Below are 27,957 nucleotides of genomic sequence, written 5' to 3' on the forward strand. Positions count from 1 at the left end.
GTCATGGACACTCCACCACAGTGCAGTTCTGGGATAGCCATAGGATTCCCCCCCCCCCCCCCCAATCTGATATGCTGGAACCAACCGACTTGTCGAAGTGAAAATGGTGGGAAATTTAAAAAATCGAATATGGGAAAACTAGTGCAGTTGTCCAAATTTAAAATGCTAGGAAATTCAAAAAAATTAAAGATGGAACAATTATCCTAAGCTGAAATTTAGGAAATACTTCAAAAAAGTCCATGACGCCCACTTGTGTGTCAAGACTTTTTTTAAATTAAAGTAGCGCAACTGGCCTACTATGTTTTATTACTCCGAGATAAAGTCAATGAATGAGTCAAAAAATGGGATAAACTCTATAATAAACACTGTAACTTTGTGAAATTTATTTCATGCATTTACTTATTCACCCTGAAAATTCAGAGACTCAGGTCATACCTTTACAAGTCTTTTGTAGTTGGTAGCAAAGAAGTGTTTTGGTTGCTGTTGCAGTCAACAAGTAACAGCTTTATCTGTGGAACCATGATTTTCAAAACATCTGCCACCCAAATGAGATGTTGTGTCACCAAACAGATAAAAGTCACTGGAATCTAGGTCAGAGAGGATGTTCCAAGTGTTCCCAACTAAATGTTCATAACAGCTTCTACATTATTTATCTTGTGGGGGGGGGGGGGGCAGGAACTGTCATCCAGAAAATCCTGGAGGCCAGGTCGTTGAAAACGTGAGGATTTCATCAGTATGATTTTTTGTATGTCCCACAGATGATGAACATAACCCTGTGTGCTGATGGAATGGTCTTGTACATTTTTGTTGTTGTGGAACAGAGTGTTTCCACTCCATGCAAGATCGTCTGGTTTCTGATTGAAAGTTGTGAACCCAAAACTAGTCCCCTAAAAAATTTATGCCATGGACTCTCTCCTTCCTCAAACTACCAAATTATACAGATTCATTCCGTTCATTTTGTGTTCCTCAGTCAGTAAGCAGGACACTCTGTACAAGGTGTTTAGCCAGACTACGAATACTTAGGACTTTATGCAAAATCTTATTTCGAAGTTCTTTTTCTGTTGAGTCTTTCAAGCACACTCCCATAACTTTACCAGTTGTCACATATTGGCGATATAATGACTTGTATCCTGTTATACTTCAGGCTATTGGGAGCCATGAATGGCACTCAAAGGTAGGAAATCAGAGACACAATGCAGAGAGCAGGCAAAAGTGGTAGCATTTAGGTTACTGGAGATAAATAGTAATACTAGACCTCTGCAAGCAGTAGACGCTCTGGGAAGCTTTCCCAAGGGGAGAAGATTCACTTCAGAGAATTAACTGGTAACTCCATTTACCGCCTAGACTCTGATGTAAGGCGTCACTGTAGAAAATGGCCACAAAAGGCGTGTCTTAGCAGAAGCAGCAAGTTTGTATTTGCTCCTGAGGACTGCAGCATCAGTGTGTTTACACAGAAAATACATACATAGAATTTCCAGAGAATTTAAGTGGGTATTGAGGGATCCACTTGAAAACAAAAACTGTGTACCTAGTGTGTACAGTAGGCCCATGCTTAAAAAACTACAGAACAATTTTGCCATTCTAGATGGTGGAAGAGCAACAGAGGAAAACTTTAATGATACTGATTGGCATCTAACAGTCGCTGCTGATACGCGAAAATATAGCAATAGCATTGCCCTAAAAGGCAGTAATGGTAGAAATATGTATCTGTGGAAATGCAAGTTAGTTGTATACTCAGACAGTCAAGGCACGATGTCGCGAAAATCTTGCAAAACGAACATAGTCTTAGAGCAACCAGTTATGTAAAACCTGGGGCGCCAATGAACGAAGTTGTAAGGAACTTACAGTGTGATAATGCTACACAAGAAACTCAGGTTTCGGTTAGAATTGGTGGTGCAAACGACGTCTATTGCAATCAACTAAAAAGTGCCATCCCTGACTTCAGGAAAGCCCTGGACACAGTGAAAAATAAAAGAGTAATAGCGACAGGAATACCGCACAGATATGACCTAATAGAAACGCCATGTGTAAACCATAAAATTATTAAGGCCAATAGGCAACTTTGTAAAATACACAAAGTATACAGGAACACAGACTACCCAGATGTGCAATTCCTGGAAAGGAAACATTTCACCAGGCATGATATGCATTTAAATATTCATGAAAAAAATTTCGTAGGTTTTAAAAGATATGAGATGGCTGAAATGATGTGCACAAATAACAACATCGCGCCAATTTTTGTATCAAGTCATAACAGAGAAGCCATCTCATCACAGGTGATAACACAAACAAAAATAGCAGCAGAAGAACAAACACAACCAACTGCAATAACACCAAAAGCAGTATTACAAACAATATTCGGAGCAGAAATGCCAACGACAGCATCACCGTCAACAGCAGCAGCACAGACTGTAACAATGAGCAATTTTATAGTATTGAACCAGTTGTAACTGATGCACAAAACAGAAAAAAGGTAAAAAGCTGGTGGAAATTTTACATCTGGTACACCTGTTGTGAAAAAATTATTGAATGTTTAATGAAAAAAAGAGGAACAAAACATGAAATTGAATTTTTGCCATTACTACTGTCAGGTTTATCATTTTTATTTGATGCTACTACAGCAGCTGCATCTATTGTGGATGCAGTTATAAACAAGGAAAAAGTTGATAAAAAATTGAAAGAACAAAAAAGACAAAATCAAGCAATGGAAAACAGAGGAAAAGCTTTCTGAAAAAGTAAAAAAGATCAAAGTAGTAATTACAAAATTTAATAACCCTTTATCTAATTTTGACATACAAGAATTAGTTAAACAATTAAAAATTGAATATTTTTGTGGTGTTTTTTTGAGTGATGAATTACTAGATAAATAAAAATGTTAGAATGTGTTATAGTAAATTTAGATACATCTGATCACCCTGATATTTATTGGATTTGTTCTTATAAAATTAAAGATAAGAAATTTGTTTGTGATTCATTTTGAAGAAATATACCAAAACAACTAGTTTCATATTTAAGGAAAAATGATTTATAACAAAAAGGATATAAAATTTTAATGGATTTATTTGTGCACATTAATGTATAATTGTTTTAAACCTATTATGTACAAGTTACCAATTCAATGATATTTTAAATTTAATAAACGGATATTTTTTGAAATAAAATAAATAAAAAATTAATGTAGAACAAAAAATTAATTAGAATCAGTTGAAGCAGTTAATTCAGAAGCAATAATTAATAAGGAAATAGAAAATATAATTAAACAACTTGACAAAGAATTAAGTAACATTTTTAAAGCAAGTAAAAGATATAGTGACTATAAATGTAACAGAAAAGTGGATATTAAACATCCAGTATATGGTTATGATGCTGTTAATAAACAATACAAAAAACAAAAAGTTTGTTACAAACCTTGAATACACAAGTATTTTAATACAGTCAAAAAATTATGTTAAGAGAATGGATTTTAATGAAAAGATAATTCGACCTAATAAAACTAATCTATCAAATTACTTTACAAAAAAGGAGTTTGGAAAAGCTTTTTCAGATTGTTTCTCTAAACTACATTTACCTCCATATTTAATAGAGTTAAGTAATATTAAACATAAAGTATGATAAACAATTTACTGAATTCACATTTATGATGGAGATGAACAAAAAATGCACAATTTCAATGAATATGATTTTGTTCTGGAAATAGTTCTTGTTGTTGGTAAATACATAAACACAGATTTAACAATGAATGATTTTGGTGTTTTAATGGGTTTTTCGATAAATTTAGAAAAAACTAATTCTATTCATTCAATGAAAATAGGTCAAAAATCAAATTTTCTAACTATAAGATTAAAAGATTCTGTTAAAACTGTTCCAGTTTTTGTAAAGCTAATTATTTTTGTGAAATAATTTAATTTTTTGATTCCATATAAATGGAGAAACATAATCACATGTACCATTTCAAGTGTAAAAGTTTACTGTAACAGATAATTCTCATAGATTAACAACTAAGAATGGAAACATAGAACTGGAGGTATTTGTTCAATTTGTAAAACTAAAAAAGGAAAATTGTCAAAAATATTTGTAGATAATGGATTAAGCATTTGTGAAGAAATTATTAATAAATTACATATACCAATGAGGAAAAAATTTGAAGGAAGAAAAGTAATTTATTTTGGATAGGTGATTTGTGGCAAACTGATCAACTCGAAAATGATCACTCGCAGGCGCTATAATTAACAGCAAAATTGAGACCTATCGTACAGGAGTATGTGAATATATTGTAATAAATTGAACCAGGTGTCACACTCCATGACTAACGCCACATTAAAAACAATTCTGGAAGCGTTTCTTGTACCTAAATCTCTAAATCGTCATCAGGTAATAACTCTCCTTCGTGATGTGCGGTAGTTACTCCTACACGAGATTTTCTAAAATATCTGACACATAAGCCATACGTAGCTCTTGAGCTTCGCTGATTGGTACAAATGCCGGTAATGTATATGGTGTGCGGAGTAGATATATTTACGACTGCTAATTTCTTCTGCGTCCAGTTCCATATGTGTGTTTGCTCTTCACATACAAACGTGTGAGCAGTAGAGGCATCTATTACGTCTGTCACAGTCAGCCGTAGCTTTAAATTGCATAGGCGCTCCGCTTCGCTATAGCAACTTAATACAAGCCGTCCGCATACTTGTTCTTAAGACTGGAATATGGATGTTGTACCGTATGCTAGTACAATCAATGGTCGTAGATCTCGTCTCAGTCGAATTAGGGCAAGAGTTACGTGCTTAAGTGACGTACATATGAGCCATTTAACTACCTGTGTCGTCGTCCCTACATAGTTGGTCTCGAGAAAGAAGATCAGAGTTTACTGAGCCGAGGTTGATCAATATGGGCTTGTTTTAATGCTCGAGATTCGTTTCGTTGTGCTGCTTTGGTTATCACGAAACATGTTGAAGATGTTTTCGATGTGTATTGCCTGACAAAGAACTCATCTGTTCTTAATTTCAAATCGTGCCTCACAACATGACAAGATAGTTCTTCGGAAGGCTGTACTGAAGAGGTCTAGACGCAAAATATATAACCAGCACACCACGTTAAGAATGTGCTTTATGTCGTCCCTCTGGATGTGAGCAGTTCGGCCGCAATGTGATATTACGCACTGAAGACGAAGAAGTTGCTTATAAATATTTTTCTGAGTCGATCCAACGCCATAAAAGTATGCCTCCCAAAGGTCGCATTTGTTAAAAGAAGCTAACATTTTCCGCATTTGCTGCATTAATTTTATTTGTTCACAACCAGCTTTAGCCTTCTAGGCTATTCTCATGTGGTTCTGCTAATTCTCAGGGTACTTTAGACCGTATGTTAGAGTTTCGGTAATGCTCTAGATGAAGTCAATGTTGTTAGTATGGAAGCTGTGTGGAATTTAATACGTTACACACACAATCTATGTGCGTAAGTATTTTATTTTAATGTCTATTACGATTGCTAAGTGTGATAGGAGTATCGATCTCTCGGTTTTAGAGATGAGTTCCAGACATTGCGTAACACTGGTAATTTGTCAGATCTGCAGTAGTGCTCATGTGCGTGTTTCTGCAACCAATTTTTATGTATTTAGATGAAATTAATGCGTAGTACGAAGATCGAACGGAAGTCGTCTATTACCCTATAGTTTATTTAAGTAGTTACAATAAGCAAGCTGCAGAGAATTCAGATGTAGAAATATTTAACTTGAAAGTCCATTGTGACAGCAAAGTGTGCGAAATCTTACACACTTCAAGAAATAATACGATTTTTTGCTCCTCGAATTTTTTCAGAGGTCTCTAATTAGACTTGCATATTACGACAAACATGCAGGCTACGTTTGTGTGTGTGTTCATGTGTGTGTGTGTGTGTGTCTGTGTGTGTGTGTGTGTGTTGTGTTTGATCAATGATAAATAATTTTATTAAGAAATTTATTTTTGAGATATCGACTCTGTCTCGTTACACCACCTTCTTTGTAGAAGTTTCAACTGTGTCATCGTGTTAAATAGAACGAATGTTTTCATTGTGTGGCACCAAAAACATCTACAGCTTCACTGCTACATCGCAATAAAATCGTTAAAACATATTCTTCCTTCGTTCCATGCTAATATGATGTTTGCTCAGTTTGTTTGTCTTCTGGCTATGTTATGTATGTGAGTGTGTGTTTCCACATGACATACTTTTATTGGATGTTGGTGTTATTTTATAGTTGGTTATGGAGAAAACGGTCTATAAACCGTCACAGAGCCTAGGAGTCATAGTTTCGATTGGTAGTCTCTAGTAGGCCTGAGTCATTTGGAATATAAGCGTTAAGTGTCAGTCAATATCATAAGTTATATTTTTCTAGTGAATAACGTTATGCATTATCTCTGTCCCTCGTCAAATAGTGCTTGTGACGTACATCGAGAATAAACCCAATTAATCAAAGTCTGCCAACAAATCAAAATGTCAGTTTCTTTTTGTGCTTGCCTCTTTCGCGTAGTGTTGTCGCTAACATGCGTTTTCTGCTGTTATAAGCCTGTTCAGGATAGTTTTGTGACAACGACCTCTCAGGCATAGGTTCTAATGTCAATTGCTAGTCTATCATGTTATTTGAAAGTATTTAGACATGGAAATAGCATTAAAGTACTTACCTTAAAGTTGATAATAATGTTTTAGGCTAATTTGACATACATCTAAGTATGTAAAATATAACATTCAGATACTTGACGTAAACATAGTACTGTTTTCCGCTGATAACTTATTTTTGCAGATATTTTAGACTTTGAAAGAACATTGTGATATTTTAAGGACATCATGGATGTGAAAAATAATTAATTTGAGGTTCTGTTGTGTCTTAAACCAAATGTTGCACTCAATCAAACACTGCACGTGTTATCAGTGCAGTCATCTGTTGATGGAGACAAGTTCAAAATGGCTGTGAGCACTATGGGACTTAACATCTTAGGTCATCAGTCCCATAAAACTTAGAACTACTTAAACCTAACTAACCTAAGGACATCACACATATCCAAGCCCGAAGCAGGATTCGAACCTGCAACCGTAGCAGTCCCGCGGTTCCGGACTGAAGTGCCTAGAACCACATGGCCACCACAGCCGGCTGATGGAGACAAGTAATAGGAGCTCAGACCACAAGTTTATTTTACTTCGCCTTTTTGAAGTTCTGCTGAAGAATATTTAAAATAAAACTAATGTTCGAAAATTATGTATTACCAATTCGCTAATTACACTGCATAAACAAACATTTGTTTTAACTATGTATTGAGAGTACGGCTTATACTCGTTCTAATATTCCACAGTGAACTATATAAAGCTTACAATGAAATTTACTAATGTGACTGCTGCGCCAGTCCATAAAAAATGTTGGAAGTCAGTAATATAAACATATTTGACATCATTTTCTTAGTTTTAAGCAATTTTTTAAGTGTGTGACTTATTTCTTGATCAATACTTCACATCGCTCGGGTTCTTTTAAGCATAGCTTGGGCTATGTTGTAATTGGTTCCTTTTAATTATGGCTAAAATACTAAAATCAAAATCAAAATCTGTTTGGTGAAGAGGAAGGGAGGAGAGGCGCAGTTATGTCTGTAATGGGGAGGGGGCGGGACGGTGACGTGCGTGTGTGGCTGCGTTTGTAAGAACAATTATAATCTTATACTGCATGTAGTAGAACTCGACGTCATTCTTACAGAGCTCACTGGCTCATTATAACACACTCTAAGATAAAAAAAGGACGCACCACGATGACATAATCTGAATGGGACGGAAATTAGTAGATGTGATGTACAGGTACAATGTACAAACAAACGACAATTTCAGAAAATTTGGGTGATATGTTCAAGACAAAGAGCTTCACAAATTGAGCAAGTCAATAGCGCATTGGTCCATCTCTGACCCTTATGCAAGCAGTTATTCGGCTTGGCACTGATTGACGGAGTTTTGGATGTCCTCCTGAGGGATATCATGCCAAATTCTGTCCAACTGGCGGTGTTAGATAGTCAAAATCAGGAGCTGGATCGAAGGCCTTTTCCATAATGCTCCGGTTTTCAATCGGGGATATATATAGCGACCTTGCTGACCAAGGTATGGTTTGGTAAACTTGAAGACAAGCAGTAGAAACTCCCATCGCATGCGAGCATGCATTATCTTGCTCCAATGTAAGCCCAGGATGGTTCGCCATGAAGGGCAACAAAACGGAGCGTGGAATATCATCGACGTACCGCTCTGCTGTAAAGGTGCCGTGGATGACAACCAATGGGTCCTGTTCTGAAAAGAAATGGCACCACAGACCGTCACTCCTGGTTGTCGAGCTGTATGGCGAGCGACATTGAGGTTGGTAAACCACTACTGACCGGGGCGTCTACAGAAACGTCTATTTGTCTGGAGTAAAATCGTCTTCATTCAGGAGTCCCACTTCCAATTAAGCCCCAGTGGGCAGCGAAGACGTGTCTGGAGACGTCGGATACACGTGGGATACCAACCTGATTGTCGCCTGCCGTACTGCCCGACAACCAGGAGTCATGGTCTGGGGTGCCATTTGTTTTCGTAGCAGGATCCCTTTGGTTTTCATACGCGGTACCCTTAGAGCGCAGCGATACGTAGACGATATTATAAGCCATTCTGGGCTTACAGTTCAGGGTTTCCACTGCTTGTCTTCATGCTTGCCAAATCCTAGCTTGCCCAAGAAGATTGCCTGAACTCTCCCCGACTCTTTGCAGCATTATGGACAGAGCGCTAAAAACCAGCTCGGGATTTTAACTACCTAATGCGCCAATTGAACAGAATTTGGTACGATATCCCTCAGGAGGACATTCACCAACTCCGTTAATCAATGCCATCCAAACATCTGCTTTCGTAAGAGCCAGAGGTGCACCAACGCGTTATTGACTTGACTTGCTCAGTACAGATACTCCCCAGTGGAAATTAGTAAGAATAATTAATGACTCCAGGACAACTGTCTTCAAGAGCAGTTTACAAGAAATGACCTGGAATGAAATTTATTGTCACCCAAATGCTAATATAAAATTTTATCTATTCTGGAATTCATATCGTTCTTTGAAAGCAGCTTTCCACATAAGCTAATCGGAGAGGACATTAAACATCCATGGGGAAAACTACGGATCACTAGAGGGATTAAAGGACCTTGTGAAAGCAAAAGGCAAATATATCTGTTGGCAAGAACAAGTAGAGGTCATGCTGTAATTGCACGCTACAAAAAGTACTCAAAATTACTGAGAAACGCTATTAAAACGTGAAGGAAAATGCACATAATGTCAGGAATCAGTAATTTCGACAAGAGAATTAAGGTTACACGGAATGTAGTGAAACTAGAGATAGGACAACTAGCCACAACACAAGATAATTCACTACTGAACTGAATTTAACAGCTATAAATGATGAGTTGTAGGTTAGCAAATGTATTTAATAATCAGTTCTTAAATATAGTAGAAAGCGTAGTGAGAAACAGTTCGAGAGAAAAATCACAGCAGTATGTTGAAAAAGTAACTTTCATAAAATCCAATTATATGAATTTATCACCAACTTCTCCTTCTGAAATTAAGAAAACTATATATTCTCTTAAAAATAAAAACTCATCCGGTGTTGATGCTGTTTCAAATGGAGAACTAAAAATTTGTTGCCATGAAATAAGCCCAGTCTTACCTGAAATATGTACTACATCACTGACAAACCATTTTTTTGAGAGAGACTGAAATATACCGTTCTCAAAATTCTCTTTAAGGTAGGGGATAGGAGAGATGTCGATAACTATCGACCTCTTTCATTGCTGACATTTCCCAAAATCTCTGAGAAAGTGATATATTCTAGCATAGTATCTCACCTTAGCAAATATAATATCCTAATCAAATCACAGTTTGTATTTCAGAAGAGCTGTTCTACTGATAATGCTGCTTACATGTTCACTCGCCAAATTTTACAAGCATTAAATAATAAAATAACACTGGTTGGTATTTTCTGCAACCTGTCTAAGGTATTTGGCTAGCGTTGTTACAAAAAAATCTCGAAATATACTTTGCTGATTTACTTCAAATTTTTACACAATGCTCCAGTAAACATCTAGAAGGATACAGGCTGTATATACTTTCAATATGTGTAATATATATTGAATATACAAAGGGGAAAATCTGTCTGCAAAATGTTGAAAAGGTCTTGATCAATTATCTGCAGATTTTTACACATACTGAAAATAAACGTTGTACAGATATAGGATATGTATTTTAAAATATAGGGTAGATAAATATAAATATATATAGTAAATAAATGGGAGCAATGTTAGCCAAAATCTCGAAAACGTCTTCACCAATTTACTTCACATTTTAAAACAATAAATTAATAAACGTTCAGATAGGACTAGGCTACATAAATATATACATAATAGGGAAATATTGTTAGCAAAAATCTCCAAATGTTCTTCACCAATGTACTACAAATTTTTAAACGATACCCTGATTATAGTGCCTCTGACATTAATGATCCAAACAAACAGAAAGAAAGGTTCATCTCTAGCAAGAAGCCATATGCTTTAATATTTCTGGTACCTCAACTGCACATTTTTCATATATATATATATATATATATATATATATATATATATATATATATATATATGTGTGTGTGTGTGTGTGTGTGTGTGTGTGTGTGTGTGTGTGTGTGTGTGAAGGGGCAACACCCCCTGTGCAGGCTCAAACTATGTAATGCACCAAAATTTGTGTTGCCTCATCTTATTATCAAAATTTGCTGTTATAAAAGAAAACTAGGGTTTTATTAGATGTTTGGAAAGTGTTCTTACGCGTATTTTTGTAAAATGTTGTCACCTGAAAATATCTGAGCAACAGAATCTGGTCAAAATCTACGAGTTTACAGTGCAGGGGTGACTAATACTGTGCAGCTGGCCACCGCAAGACTCCAACGACAGCCACAAAGAAAAACCAACCGCTGTTAAAAGGGAGAATTAGCATGCTATGTTTGTTCATCATAAATGGTTCTTGGTTTCTTCTATGAGACATTCAGTTAGTTCCTGGTTGGTAACCACATTAAGACTAGGCCAAATCGGGATTAGACTCAGGAGTGTTTGAGTCAAACGCTACAATCATTTAGCGGAATTCCGTGAGATTGTTATCGGCTTGTTTGAAAGATATTTACGCCGAATTGTGATAATTTTGATCTCACTTTGTGGGGCAAAAAGTGTCAAGTGATTGATTTGTTTGAGAACTTAGAATTTTGTATGAGGCAGCAGTAGTGGCGATGGTATATTGTAGTTTAGGATTGGTTTCTCGTGATTGGTGATTTTATACGAAAACAGTTACTGAATGAAGTGTAGCTTGAAAGCCACTCATGTTAGGCGATCCATATCTCAGTTAGATTGGAAAATTTCAATTTTGTTGTGGGAGATAAGTTATGTTATCATGTGAAATCTTTATTTGAATCTGAATGTGGAGAAAGCACGAATTAAGGAAATAGTGCCTCTGCATTATTGTAGTAATGGATTTGAATGTGAAAGCAAGCATTTAGGATATAGTGACTTTGCAACATTATGCTAGGGCTTAATTTGCAGTTTCAGTGTGAATGCTGATGTATCTTAGTTAATGTTTCAAAACCTATGTATAGACATAAAAACTGTGTTATCTTTGTAATTAGGAGAGTGGACATCCTATGGCTGTATGTGGTATAGTATGAATCAGTCTAGGTTAGGAGAAGATTTGCACATGCAGTCTCGAATTTAGTAGCTTTTCGTGTAAATTCCTAAACTACAAAGCAAGAATCTTTATTATTGAGGATTGGCTAATTGTCTCTTGTATCATCCAAGTACTGTGTTTTAAATAATATCAATAGTTGTGGGTCTGTGGAGAGTCAAAGCTTGAAGTGGGATTCATTTTATGTCTATTTTAAATTCCGAGCAATGACACCCAGGTTTTTTCTTTTTTTTCTTTTTTTTTACTTTTCTGCTTAGAGGGGTCTGTTTGATTGGAAGGCATTCATGAAATCAAAGCTGACTTGTATCCATACATGAAATAAGACAGAACAATTCCTGTTTTTAAAATAAAAATAGTGTCATGAGTCTCATTTGCTCCAAATTTAAGAACTCATAGATATTTTAAAAGTAGAGTTCTATTTTATATCAAATCAACAATTCCCAAATATTATAAAAGTAAAGCGGTAAAAGGAACTCAAACATTAGATAAAAAAAGTCTGTAAAATATTGTAAAACAAAGATGTTAATTCCCAAAGAAATAGGAATATTAGTTCGGATTCGTTAAAGCTAAAGAGAGAAATTATTTCGTGTTTATTAAGTTAAAAAGAAGAAAAATTCTACATACCCTGATGGAATCTGTGGATTTGTTATTCCAATTGCGACACTTGGAACAATTAATTTATGGACACACTGTTTGAATGCAGCAGGAGAACGAGATCCTGTGTAGCCACATAGTCACAGTGGAAGCCTCACTCGCTGCTGCATGTGATGACATTGCCAGTTATGACTCCACATACGCTGCTACAATTGCACCTGCACTTGACTGGACAAAGGTTAGACCAGTGTTCAGTACAGTGGGTGCCTCTGAATTGATTGCGTGTGATACTCCACCTCCTACAAACCCATGCCATTTTGCCATTAATAACAGTACAGTCCAACGCATTATAACCACTCCCAGACTCCCTGCTTGCCAGAAAGTGCGCCGCGTGACTCCTGATTGCCTTAAAGCCACTAAATAGATAGTGAATGAAACGTTAGCCTTTCAAATAATCCATCCATCTGACACACCTGAAGCATCTCCGATCCGTGTTGTACCTAAAAAGGACTGTACTTTCTGACTGTGCAGATCTTATAGGCTTCCTAATGTATGGACCACTCTTGACTCTTACCCAGTTCGAAGCAACCAAGACTGTATGCATCTCCTGGTGGGTGCCTCCAGCTTCATTGTAATAGACTGCCAGAAAACATACCTACAGATACCAGTGCATCTGAGGACATCGCCAAGACTGCTGTACTTATACCATTTGGGCTCTTTGATTGACATACGATTTAAAAATCGCTGCTCACACTTGGCAGTGATTCATCAATGTCATGCTTCGAGATATTAATTAGTTTATGCCTACTTCGACGATATACTAGTATTGTCAGCTTCCCAGGATGGACACAAACTACACTTCAAATGAGTTTTTGAGGCTTTGGACTGGGTGTGAGCAATTGTTAATGAAGAGAAGTGCCATCTATGTAAACCTAGTAGGATATTCCTCAAACACTAGCTCAGTGACAACAGTTACCAGAGACTGATGGCTGCACTTCTCTTATCAGTTTACTGCCGCATCACCAAACATACCAAGAATCCCATAGGTTCTTGGGGATGGTAAGTTTCTATCACAGACACGTCCCACATGTTGCCAAAATTCATTTTCCTTAACTAAGGCCCTCGCTGCCAAAGATTAATCTGGGAAGATGAGAGACCAAGGGACATGTTACATGCTGTGTTCTTTCGATGATTTGAAACAGTGCTTCCAACAAGCCATAACTCTCACACTACTTGATTCTCAGGCCACCTTATTATTACGTCTGAAGTGAGTGACCCTGCCATCAGAGCCATTCTCCAGCAACAAACTGATAGAGACCTCCACCCTCTCCATTTCTTTTCAGAAAGCTTTTAGATACTCAGAAGAAATAGTCAACGTACAACCGGAAGCCTATGAGGCCGTCAAGTTCTTCCAGGAAAACATAGAAGAACGACAACTAACCTCATTCACCGACGACCATTCACTGGTAGAGTCGATAGCTGTCACCCAACTGCTCGCTGCAGAGGTTCAGACATTTTGATTTTATTTCTCAATACACCATTAACGGCCACCAAGTGAATGGTGCTGACAATCTTGTCGCAGATGATCTATACAGAGAGTCAGTGACTGCCAGTGACTTTGTATGACAGAGGTCTCATCTTGGACCCAACTTCTTGTCTTAATATCTCGAGCCAACAACTGCATGTTACTGACGATTATCTTCTCTGTTGCATTTCTACTGGTAGGACATCCCCTCTTGTCCCATGTGATTTCTGACGCCTGGTGTTCCACAAGTTACATGGCCTTGTACACCCAGGTGTATGCACAATCGTCAGACATCACAGAATGCTTCCTCAGAACTGGGATCAAAAGGGACTGTACAATATGGGCCAAGGTGTGCATCTCATGCCAACAAGCCAAGATTGGATACCACAAAACCCCTCCTCCTCCTGGCATGTTCGACATTCCAAAGGGCTGCTTTTTATGTGTGCATATGGATTCTGTAGGATCCCTACCCAAATCTCAAGGGTCCCACTACAGACAGTCAATCACTGACTGGGTCACTAGATACGTGGAGGCCATGCCTATTAGCGACATTATGACGGAAACTATGACCTTAACCTTCATAGACACTTGAATAGTCTCCTTCAGCTGCCCCACTAGTTGTCACCACTGACCAAGGACGGCAGTTCAAAGTCGGCTTCTTCATTGAATGGTCGTGTCCAGCATTTCCACACCACTGCCTACCATTCCCAAAGTAGCAGTTTAGTAAAACACTGAAAACTGCACTCTTGCTATGCCAGAGAGTGGAGTGATGCTGTCCCATGGGTTTTACAAGGCATCCACATGGCATTCAAAGAGGACCTAAATCCATCATTAACTGAGCTTACGTACAGCGAACCAATCCACCTGCCAGCTGTATATTCCGTGACTACACCAACTGACTCAGCAAAAGACTTGCCTGCACTAGTACAAAATGTCAACTAGCACATCTCACTTTTATATTGTCCCTACCTCAGATGCACTCCATCACCTGCATCCACATCCATAAGGATTTGAACATGTGCCACTATGTAATGTTAAAGGATGACACTGTCTGGCCAGAGCTCAGTGTACAGACCCATTCCAAGTGCTGGACCAGAAGGACAACACCTACAAAATCCTCTACCAGAACAAGCCTGTCATTATCTCTATTAATCTGCTCAAGCCAGCTTATGTATTTCGTGATGATTCTGATGTTGATGCAGAGAAAAGTGAAGAATCTCTGTGGATGTCGTGATTGATTTGGAGGGAAACAAACCCCCGCCAGTCTCTGTCTCATCTGATCAAGGTTGTATCATAGTGAGTGCACCATCGTCTGACAACCCTCTGCTACCTCCTCTGTTTCACTGTGTCAAGATTCCTTCTGTGGTTGAAGAATCATCCAACACCTTGCTACTCTTACTCAACAGCACCCTCCTAATTTTTGAACAATACCATACCATTTCCACCTCGACACCACTGGAAATCGACTCACCTTCATCAGACGATATCATCAATGCAACCATTGAGTACCTGTCAGACAATTTCGCAACCATAGGTGCCAGAACAACTTCCAGGTTTGGTTGACCACACTATCGACCAGATTACTTCTGGGTCTACCACCTGTATGGTATTATCACTTCCCACACTCAGCCTTCCATGTGCTCCACACTTCTGAGAGTGGGAGGCTCTGTATGCACTTTGCCCTGTAGCGACAATAACCTATCTAGAGTGAAGACATAGTGTACCAGCATTGCTGACTAGGTAGTCTAGTCTCTGACCTCAACATATGTGGATGCGTGCATCAAGTGTCAGAATAAATCACATGTACTATAGAGTGTATGTGCATCTTTACCTCACTACCTGTACCCAGCGTCTACAAGCTCTTGTATGTATGTAACACTGAATATTATGGAATGCACTTTCCTTAAATTAATAAGGTTTAAGAATCTTTTAAGAAAGTGAAGCAACAAAAAATTAGAAGTGGCAGAATGTGAACTAACGCACCAGCTACTCTCTTGTTCATATCCTAATGTACTATCCGTTACACTAATGTGGATATTTGCAATGGGGGACTCGGTTTCGTATTTAGAGATCCTGAAGACTTCAACTGCCTTATCTTTTTTTCTTACATTAAATTACTCTTCCATAGGTCAAGCATATCTGTGACCATTCGTGCTGCCCATCTCTGAATACATTCAATATCCCCTGTCAGTCCTATCTGGTATGGGTCCCACACAGTTCAGAAGTATTCCAGAACTGGTCACATGAGTGAGTTGTAAGCAATCTAGTTAGTAGACTGATGACATTTCCCTAGTATTATACCAATAAATCATAGTCTCCTACCTTCTTAACCCACGACTGAGCCTATATGATTGTTTCACTTTACGTCCCTATCATGTGCTACATCCCAAGTATTTGTATGAGTTTACATATTCCAATTGCGACTCATTATATTCATAGGATACTACGTTTCTTTTTGGACTTGTGAAGTACACAGCTTTAGATTTTTGAACATTTGCAGCAAACTGCCAGTCACTGCGCCCCTTTGAAATCTTATCAAAGTCTGACTGAATATTTGTACAGCTTTGTTCAGACTGTGTTTCGTTGTACAGAACTGAATCATCAGCAAAAATTCTGAGTTTACTATTAATTTTGTTTGCAAGATCATTAATCATGAATACCAAAAAAATGTTCAAATGTATATGAAATCTTATGGGACTTAACTGCTATGGTCATCAGTCCCTACATGAATAGCAAGGGACCCAATATGTTTCCCTGAGGTACACCCGAAGTTACTTCTACATCTGTTGATGACTCTTCATCCAGTGTAAGATACTGTGTCCTCCCTACCAAAAATCCTCCATGCAGTCATAAATTTCAGTTGATATCCCATAGCAGCTTTTGCCAATAAGTATAGACGTGGTACTGAGTCCATCGCTTTTCAATAATCGAGAAGTACTGCGCTACCTGATTGCATTGATCTATGTTTTCAAGGTGTCACGCGAGGAAAGTGTTTGTTGGGTTTCGCATGGCCTATGTTTTCGAAATCCATGCTGGAAGGCGTGGATCAGGTCGTTCTGTTCGAGATACCTTATTATGTTTGAGCTCAGAATATATTCTAAGATTCTAAGGCTAATCGATATCAAGGAGATTGGACGATAGTTTTGTGGGTCGCTTCTGCTACCATTCTTGTAGACATGTGTGACCTGTGCTTTTTTCCAACTACTGGGAACAATTTTTTGCTAAAGGGATCTATGATAGATTATAGTTAATAAAGGGGGCTAACTCAGCTGCGAATTGGGTATAGAATCTGTTAGGGTTCACACTGGGCCCTGGGGCTCTGTTAAGTTGTAACGATTCAGCAGTTTCTCAATGCCACTGACATTGATATCTATTTCACTCATCTTTTCAGTGGTATGAGAATTAAGGTGGGGAAATAGTACTGGATTTTCCTTTGTAAAGGAACATTTGAAAAGACATTTAAGCTTTTGTGATTTTGCTCTGCTACTCTCTGCTTCAGTTCCAGTCTCATACATGAGTGATTGGACTCCAACTTTGGTGCCACTAACAATCTTGACATATGACTAGAATTTCCTTGAGTTTTGTGAAATATCTTTTGACAATATTCTGCTATGGTAGTCACTGAAGGCTTCAAACATTGCTCTCTTAACTGCCAAATACGTTTCTTTAAGCAGCTCTCTATCTATAGCTCTAAGTTTTTTATATTTATTGCTTTAGAAGTTTCTGTATAGTAGCTGTATGCCAATAAAATCCCTCCAATTATGAATTGTCCTCCTGGGTACATATCTATCCAGTGCACAGTCAACTACAAGAATAAACTTGAGTCATAGTTCCTCTACATGCTACTGTCCTGAACTAAAAGTTTCAAGATCCTCATTGGGTTTGACACTATTATTCCTCTGTCTAATTTGCTGAACATATAAATATTTCTGCTTGGTTTAGTTGCCCCTTTGTGTTTCGATATTCATTGTTGCTATAACTGCCTAATGGTCAGTGATAACAGTTTCAATGTTCACTTCCTCAATGAAATCAGCTCTGTTTGTTGCCATTAGGTTGAATATATCCTGTCATGAGTGAGGATCTGAACTAATTGTTGTAGGTAGTTTCAGAGAAGGCATTCAGTAACATTTCATGGTATGTCTTGTCACACCCACCACTAACAGAACTACAGGGTTATTACAAATGATTGAAGCGATTTCACAGCTCTGCAATAACTTTATTATTTGAGATATTTTCACAATGCTTTGCACACACATACAAAAACTCAAAAAGTTTTTTTAGGCATTCACAAATGTTCGATATGTGCCCCTTTAGTGATTCGGCAGACATCAAGCCGATAATCAAGTTCCTCCCACACTCGGCGCAGCATGTCCCCATCAATGAGTTCGAAAGCATCGTTGATGCGAGCTCGCAGTTCTTGCACGTTTCTTGGTAGAGGATGTTTAAACACTGAATCTTTCACATAACCCCACAGAAAGAAATCGCATGGGGTTAAGTCGGGAGAGCGTGGAGGCCATGACATGAATTGCTGATCATGATCTCCACCACGACCGATCCATCGGTTTTCCAATCTCCTGTTCATGATGGAAGTGTGGTGGAGCACCATCCTGTTGAAAGATGAAGTCGACGCTGTCGGTCTCCAGTTGTGGCATGAGCCAATTTTCCAGCATGTCCAGATACACGTGTCCTGTAACGTTTTTTTCGTAGAAGAAAAAGGGGCCGTAAACTTTAAACCGTGAGATTGCACAAAACACGTTAACTTTTGGTGAATTGCGAATTTGCTGCACGAATGCGTGAGGATTCTCTACCGCCCAGATTCGCACATTGTGTCTGTTCACCATTAAGAAAAAATGTTGCTTCATCACTGAAAACAAGTTTCGCATTGAACGCATCCCCTTCCATGAGCTGTTGCAACCGCGCCGAAAATTCAAAGCGTTTGACTTTGTCATCGGGTGTCAGGGTTTGTAGCAATTGTAAACGGTAAGGCTTCTGCTTTAGCCTTTTCCGTAAGATTTTCCGAACCGTCGGCTGTGGTACGTTTAGCTCCCTGCTTGCTTTATTCGTCGACTTCCGCGGGCTACGCGTGAAACTTGCCCGCACGCGTTCAACCGTTTCTTCGCTCACTGCAGGCCAACCCGTTGATTTCCCCTTACAGAGGCATCCAGAAGCTTTAAACTGCGCATACCATCGCCGAATGGAGTTAGCAGTTGGTGGATCTCTGTTGAACTTCGTCCTGAAGTGTCGTTGCACTGTTATGACTGGCTGATTTCAAGCACGACATACGCTTTCTCGGCTCCTGTCGCCATTTTGTCTCACTGCGCTCTCGAGCGCTCTGGCAGCAGAACCTGAAGTGCGGCTTCAGCCGAACAAAACTTTATGAGTTATTCTACGTATCTGTAGTGTGTCGTGACCATATGTCAATGAATGGAGCTACAGTGAATTTATGAAATCGCTTCAATCATTTGTAATAGCACTGTATAATTATCCTAGTTGACTGCTGGATGATTAATGTCTCCTACATTGATTACAGTATGGTTATGTATGATTATATACATGTGAAATGAGGTTTTCACTAAAGTTTTCGGTTACACGAGGAGGAGACTTTGGTGGTCGATAGAAGGACTCTGTTATAATTTTTTGGCCACACTTGATGCTGAGTCTTGCCCAAACAATGTCAAATGCAGCTTCTACTTGTATCTCAGTGGATTTGAGTTTCTTGTTTACTGCAACAACCTGGGTAGCTACCTTTGATGTTTAGTGCTCATCTGACCAATTTAGGATGACCCTATAACTCTCAACCCGATGGCGCAAGTCTAGGAACTCACAGCCTAGCTTTCCACAGAACACTCAGAGTCTCTGGTTTAAGCCTTTCACTCGACTAAGAACCAGGAGGTCACATTCTGTTCTGAGGACAATGCTGCAGATTGAGAGCTTCGTTGTGAAACTCCATTAGCAAGGCTGGTTTTCTCAACCCTCTCTGCTAGTCACTGGAATGATTCAAGTATGACCTTGGAGCCAAGGCGACAGGCATCGTTTGTTCCAATATATGTCACAATCTGTAGTTGGCTGCTCGCTGTTCCATCAGTAACTGCCAGAATAGATGCTTCAACATGTTGAATGAGGCCTTCAGGCATACACACTGGGTTTACTTGGTATTGCTGCCGTTTTCCTAGGGGGTATCATTATTCGCCTTACATTTGAACTGCTGACGATTAATAGAACCCTACCGTTTTGTGTTTGTCTACTGTTCACAGAGGATAAGGCATGTTTCACCAAAACAGATGAAGTGAATTCCACTGAATCAGTTTCAGCATCAGTGAAAGACAGCACCTCGAACTTTTTTGTTAGAGGTATCGGTATAGTAGCCTGAGTCCTCTCCGCCTTGGTCCTTGTCTAATCTGTACAGGACGCCTGGACCCAACGTTAACATGCCGCTTACAGTCAAGTGGATGGGTAATGATGGAACTTGTATCTGCTGTAGGAGAGGATAGTATCTAAGGTAGTTTTGGTACCTCTGGTACACAACTCTTAGTAGCTCTCCCAACTCACCCATTCACAGCAGCTTCCAATCGCTTGGCAATAATCAGGATGATTTGTAGCTGATCACGAATAGTAGCCAATTCATCTCCTACCTGAGGACATCAAACACAGTGGGGTTGCATTGTGCCTGATGCAATTTTTGCAGAACAGTAAACAGTTTATGCCTGGTGCAGTATTTTAAAGAATAGTAGGCAGATACCTCAATACTAAGCTTGCTGTTTCTCTTTTAATTTGTGAGTTTGATATGCTACAAGTAGTATCGGCTGTATTTTGGAATTTAAGTACTTTACTGCCAACAACGAAATATCTATTATGACAACAGAGAACTTGGTACAAGTTTTACCACTTTTTGAAGTGTTTTTCAGTTTATGGTTATTAAGAAAGCTCGACAGTGGCGTACTATTAAAAGAGAGAACTAATATGGCACGGTGTTACTTATTCACAGTAAATGTAAATCACAAACACCAATTTACTATGAAAAAGGTTATACAAAACACTCGTAGATTGCGAAAATCTTTGCAAGCGTCTGAAACTTCTCGTAGTATACCTTTTTCATGTAAATATATAATGAAATTTGTGAACTGTTAGTTGTGAACTAGGATATTGTGGCCAAGATTTCCGAAAAGCACAGTTAATCTTACAGCTGACGATATAACACGTTCCTGAAAAGCACAAGTTGTGTTTACAATTGACGGTTTAATACTACACAATATATCTCAATACCAACACCAGCTTTGATAAAATCAGCACCAAAAATAGGTTTAAATTTTACGTCCAGTTTTTGCACCTAAGTTTTATAAGATAATTTACATGATTTTACTGTAGGGAAAGGAAATGGCGGGAGACGGCTTATACTCGTAAATATAAGTAAATAAACGTGCGAGTCGCACGACTTTTGTCACTTTGCATTACGGAATGTTTTAGCTTGCCATGAAGTGACATTACGGCCAGCGTGAATTGGCCTTAATCAGCCACTGAAACAAAGATTAAACAGTTAAAAAAAGAATTAAATTACTTAAAACCCGTTACACTACCTGAATTTTCGGTATTTACAAGCCTTAAAAATTATGCCTATAGGTTGGCACTTCTTGCGTGTTATACAACGTAAGAAGTTAGTTATTTCCGCTTAAAACAAGAATTCAGCACTCATTTATTTGCAGTATCTGTTAATTAACATATTCACAAAAATGTAACTTTAACGTATGCGAACTGTATATAAGAAAACTAGTGTGCAAAGTTTCTGAATCGCACAGCTTAAGATTTATACTAATTTACAGGAATACGAACTTATTAATGAAGGATTACGCTCTACTTAACTTATTGGGTTGGAAAAATACGAGGGCTATTCGGAAAGTAAGTTCCGATACGTCGCGAAATGGAAACCACTGTGAAAATTAAAAATGTTTTATTTGTAACAGTTAGCTACACCTTCCAACTATTTCTCTACGTAGTCGCCGCTCCGACTAAAACATCTGTAGTAGCGTTGTACCAACTTTCCAATACTCTCGTCACAGAAATCAGCCGCCTGTGCTTTCCGCCAATACTGTACACTTGTCTACAGCTCGTCGACTGTACCAAATTGTTGTCTTCACAGCCAGCGGTTCATACGAGCACAGATGAAACTCAGGGGCAGGCATTTTTGGGCTGTATTATGGGTGATCAAACACTTCCCATCGAAACGCTACAGGAGCATTCTCATTGCTCCTGCAGTGTGTGGCTGAGAATTGTCGCGAAGAAGGAACCGCATGACAGTTGTGTTATGTGAGTTGCATGACATCAGGCGAAATCTCTCATCAGGCCCTCATTCTTAACGGGAGACGTACTTCCTAGGCGTCTTTACGTGCTCACTGTGCACTTACAACTGAAAAGAGCAACATGACACGACCGCCAGGCATACTAGAGACACTGCCCAACACATCTGTGCAAAGCTTCATCGTATTTTCACAGTGGTTTCCATTTCGCGACCGATCGGAACTTACTTTCCGAATAGCTTTCATACAAGAGTTACACGGGATTCTCTAGGCTTACTGCACTAAAACGTAAACAAAAATATGATTACAACCCGATTTTATGATATTTTAGTGTTTTCTGGAATAATACGTAAAGAAAAGTGAAACCTTTAATAGTGAGTGTAAACAACAGACTAATACACATATTTACAGAGTAATCTGTGCTAATCTAATGTTACATGAATGTGTGATGTCCAACCAAAAGAACAGATACCATGCATTCATGTAACTGATTCTCCTGCATGGGCAATGGATCCACCTTCTTCAGTGTGGATGTACAAGTATGTCCGACCTCCTGCAGGAATCAATGGAGGAAATGGTCAAGGACTGTGGTGGCGCTCGGTGGGAATCTGGGTCAGGCATAAGACGTGCTGAGGTAGTCCACGCAGTTGCAATGAACACTGTGCTCTGGGTAGCGCAGTGTTTAACGCATGTGCCTAGTAAGCAGGAGATGTCAGGTTTGAATCCCAGTCTGGCATACATTTTCATTCATCGCCATTGATTCACATAATGTCACAATGCAGCTGAGATCAGTGATCCCTTCCCTTTGCTTTCTCCCTCCTCCACCTTCAATTTACATAAAATCTGTTATCGCAATCTAAGTTACCTATCTTTACGAGAGTACAAAAACTCGTGTTTCTCGCCTATTGCAGGGCTGCCAGTACCAATTAACATATTTACGTTAGTGATTTCATGATGTTCAGAGACAAGATTATGTCAGTTGGGTTTCACAACTCTGATTCCTTAATGTGAATAAATAATTCTTTAATTTTACTCCTCAGTTCTTGAATTTTATAATTCGATTAAAAAACTAATATTTCACACTAACTCAGATGCAACTGGGTTGAAATAAATTCTTAGTGATTGGCGAAAATCTGCATTTAACACCTCTTTGTAAGGATGCACTAAGGTAGAATCGTACTCTTTAGTTTCTTTCTCAAACTCCATACTCATCTCAATCCTAACACTTCTTAAAATTAGGTTTCTTTTGTCCTCCCTATCTTACAAAAAGTGTTGCTTTCTCATATGTAACCACTCATTACACTGCATGCCACCTCCCATCCTCCCCCTCTTCTGAAATTTGCCCAGCAAGTTAACTGTTACATTTCCCCCAGGGTCATCCCTAGGATGATCCCATCTACTAATGGAATGAACGGGAACCACTCAAATAGGCGACCCTGTCAACGATGTAAGCAGCCACTTCATCTTCAAATTAATTCTCACGACAGAACAGATCAAATGAGAAAAGTGTCCTCCGTAGAAGAACACAATTATATAATCATCCAAACAATACGAAATTGCTAAAGAAAGGAAGCCTATTAAAAGTAGGCTGCAGTCTTTTCTGGCTGGCCTTTGTTTTCATTGTGAAATTGCATGTTCTGGCAAATGAAATAGACATTTTAATAATGTAAAATTCTCATATTACTTTAAGCTACACGTTTAATGTTGTTATATTTAGTTATTGTTGAACTCTTTGTCTATAGTAGTCGCATGTAATACATTCTATTAACGTCATTATACAAAGGTATTGTTTAATACTGTATTGTGTATCAAGATGCCCTGTTTCTGCATAAGGTGTCACAGGACCAAAGTAAAATAAATAAATGCTGTAAATATTAGTAAAAAGCTTCCAACAGTTGTCTCCAACAGTTTATCAGAAAAGGAATTACGCATGACTCTAGTACAGTAGAAACTTTCTCTTCAAATTCCTTACTGAACATTCCTGCCAATGTGCAGTTTTCTATGTGCAAAGCTTCCACATCGTTTCAGTTCAGGTTTGTACTGGGTTGAGATACCCACACATGATTCTTGTATCAGCCTCTTAAAATTCTCATATTTTAGTAAACATTATTTTATGTTTTAGCAAATACTGAATTCATGGCTTATTATAGCCTACATGTAGAGCCTAAACAGGATGAAAAAGCACTGATTTGCAACAGACCTAGAATAAAAAATCAGCAAGATTTTGTACCTGTGATTCAAAGTCTAAGTCCACTTCTTTTTCTTCTTCTTCTTTCGTATTATACTGAGTGCCTGAAGTCATTTTCTGGAACCTTTGGTTGAAAAGCTACACATGTGCCATTGTTTCCTGGGCTTTCTTTATTACATTCTGAGGCAAGAAGTACTTTATTCAATGTATTCATTTGCAGCCGATTTTTGATTTTGGTTTTTATGAAGTTTACCTGAAATTCACATAAAATGTTAATAACCTAAAAAAATGAATGTCTTTTACTCAACCAGTTTATGAGCTTTAAGACTTTAAATACCTTAGAAAAACCTCTTTCATGATCAGCAGTTGAATGAGGTTGTGGCGGCAATACCCCAGAAAGGCGGGGATGGTGGCATGCCAGTTTCCCACACGAGCGCAGATTTTACTGTTACGCCAATTTTTGGCAAAGGTGCAGCGTCCACAGGCGTGGAAGAGACAAAGTTAAAGCCAGTGCGAGCTAGACCTCTGTGCTTCGTAAATGTTTACACTGGTCGTAGATTCTGTAATCCGCAGGCTTTGTAGGTTGAGTACAATGCGCGCTCCCAACTGATACACTCACGAATTTGGATAGATGCCAATGATTTGCTCTGTCCTCCCATGTCCACGATTTAAACGGCGCCCCACGAGACGAGAGATAATTTGCGTGTTCTGCCGGACAGGCGTCTTTTGTCTAGCCTCAGCTGCGAGACCAAACTACATGCTTGATCTCTGAGGAGTGTGCACCCTCCGGGATCAGTGACCGAAGTATTTACCACAGTCACGTGAGCGCCGTGTGTGAACATTTCAGATAGTACTTCTGCAGGTTTTTTAGTGTATCAACCATAACCAATAAATGTATTATTATGTAATCATGGGTTTCATCATTGCCGTCGCCTGAACCTACACCCTGCATTTAGTGCTTGGATGCAGCAGTAAAAGCCAGCTCATCGCACGTCGGATTTGAAAGCAATTAAAACCACCCATATCCTGCTTCAAGGTAAACTCAAAATTGACAGAGCAAAATGGCTCAATTCCTTGAATTCTTCACATTCATGATTTGCCATATTCCACATTTTATCCATTGATTGCTCCTTTTGTAGTGAATCTGACAACAAGACAACAAGATTCGAAGAAAGGCCATTTCATCTGAATTGTTGTAGCGTTATGCGACTGACAGAAATGCCTTTGTTCCATGGATGCTTACGGGGCACGAAAGCTGGGTGCATCGCTTTGCGTTAGAAACAAAAAAGTTTGTGTGCAGTGTATGGCGGTGCTGCAGTTGATAGGAGTACAGTCAGGCGATGGGTAAAGAAAGTTACAGCCTCAGGAAATGCAGAAAAAGAGCTCCATGATCAGCCACAGTCAGGACGTTCTGTCACAGCCACTGCTCCAGACATGCTGAATCATGCGGATGCCATTATTTATGCCGACCGGCGCATCACAACTCGCCAATTGGCTCTACAGTTGTCAGTCAGAATTGGAAGTGCGTCTGCAATGACCGAGACTCTCGGATATTCAAAGAGGTGCTTTAACGTGGTTCCCATGAACACTCACAGCGGACAACAAGATTCAAAGAAAGGCCATTTCATCTGAATTATTGCAGCGTTTTAAGACTGACGGAAATCCCTTTGTGCCATGGATGGTTACGAGGGACGAAAGCTGGCTGCAGCACTTTGTGCCGGAACCAAAAAGCACCACTTTGCGCCGGAAACAAAAAGACAGTCCGTGGAGTGGCATCAGCCTCATTCACAACAAAGGAAGAAATTCAAGACAACCCCCTCTGCTGGAAAGGTCATGGTGACAGTCTTCTGGGATTCTGATGGCGTCATTCTCGTGGATGTCATACCAAGAGGGTCAACCATCAATTCACAGGCATACGTGAAGACTCTGAATAAGCTCAAGAACCGTTTCTGATGTGTTCTATCAGACAAGTATCCAGCAGAAATCTTGGTTCAACACGATAATGCAAGCCCACACACAAGTCTGAGAACCCGGGAAAACGTCGCCAGCCCGCATCTCGTGGTCGTGCGGTAGCGTTCTCGCTTCCCACGCCCGGGTTCCCGGGTTCGATTCCCGGCGGGGTCAGGGATTTTCTCTGCCTCGTGATGGCTGGGTGTTGTGTGCTGTCCTTAGGTTAGTTAGGTTTAAGTAGTTCTAAGTTCTAGGGGACTTATGACCACAGCAGTTGAGTCCCATAGTGCTCAGAGCCAAAACGTCGCCAAATTTGGTTGGACATCATTGCCTCATCCACCCTACAGTCCAGACCTGGCACGCTCGGACTTCCATCTCTTTGGGCTGCTTAAGAATTCTCTATGGGGAACACACTTTGAAGATGAGGAGAATGTCAGTCATGCAGTGAAAACGTGGCTACGCCTACAGGAAAAGAGCTTTTACCAGCACGGAATACATGCTCTTCCACAACGTTGGCGTACGGCCATAGAACGTGATGGAGACGACGTAGAAAAATAGGACATGGACAAGACATGTTAATGTATATTGTCACCAAATTCTAACTCTTAACAATAAATATGTTCTGAGAAAAAAATGTGGGGCATTACTTATTGAACGACCCTCGCACTACTCGTCCGCCATATGTCGGCGTGGAAAATAAAATTTTAGTGTTAAGCAATTACGTTCTCTTACAATAACCTCAAAGTTTATTTAATTTATTCATAAATGCAGGAAATTCGTTACTTGCGTTCCAAAAAATAAATAGCAAAGGAAATTACAGAAAGACAGATCAAAATGGTCTGCATAATGGCTGCTAGAACAAGGCAGTCTTCATATATAAATTTACTTCATAGGTTGCAGGGTGTACTTGACTACTGGCGTAATTATTTGAAAATGGATTGAGAAATGTATAATTATGCACATAACTCCTGGATAATATGGAAAAAACTCGTTTGAGGAGAGCAATTTCTCCACATGAGTGGCTGACGTGCCGCTAAGATTCCTGGCAATAGGAGCTGCAAGGATCTAGAATTTGCTGCTGCAATTTTGAAACAAGCATTGACTGAAACCACACCCAGCGCACGTGAGCTATTTACGCAGTCCTGAAGGATGAGTTCATGAAGGCAAGTAAAGTACTGTACCTCAATTCTGTGAGGTTACAGATCATATTTTTCCAGTTTTAGGCAACTTTGAGACACAGTGTATTCTTAAAAGTTATGTGTATGGCCAATTAGCTTAAGTTCAATTTGTTTATAAGTCGAGATTTCAGGATCCCTGTCTGACGTCTACCAGTACCTTTGCACTAGAATATACACTACTGGCCATTAAAATTGCTACACCACGAAGATGACGTGCTACAGACGCGAAATTTAACCGACAGGAAGAAGATGCCGTCATATGTAAATGATTAGCTTTTCAGAGCATTCACACAAGGTTGGCGCCGGTGGCGACACCTACAACGTGCTGACACGAGGAAAGTTTCCAACCGATTTCTCATACACAAACAGCAGTTGACCGGCGTTACCTGGTGAAACGTTGTTGTGATTCCTCGTGTAAGGAGCAGAAATGCGTACCATCACGTTTCCGACTTTGATAAAAGTCGGTGTGTAGCCTATCGCGATTGCAGTTTATCGTATCTCG

This window comes from Schistocerca cancellata, chromosome 2 (assembly GCF_023864275.1).
Source record: "Schistocerca cancellata isolate TAMUIC-IGC-003103 chromosome 2, iqSchCanc2.1, whole genome shotgun sequence".
Lineage (NCBI taxonomy): Eukaryota > Metazoa > Arthropoda > Insecta > Orthoptera > Acrididae > Schistocerca > Schistocerca cancellata.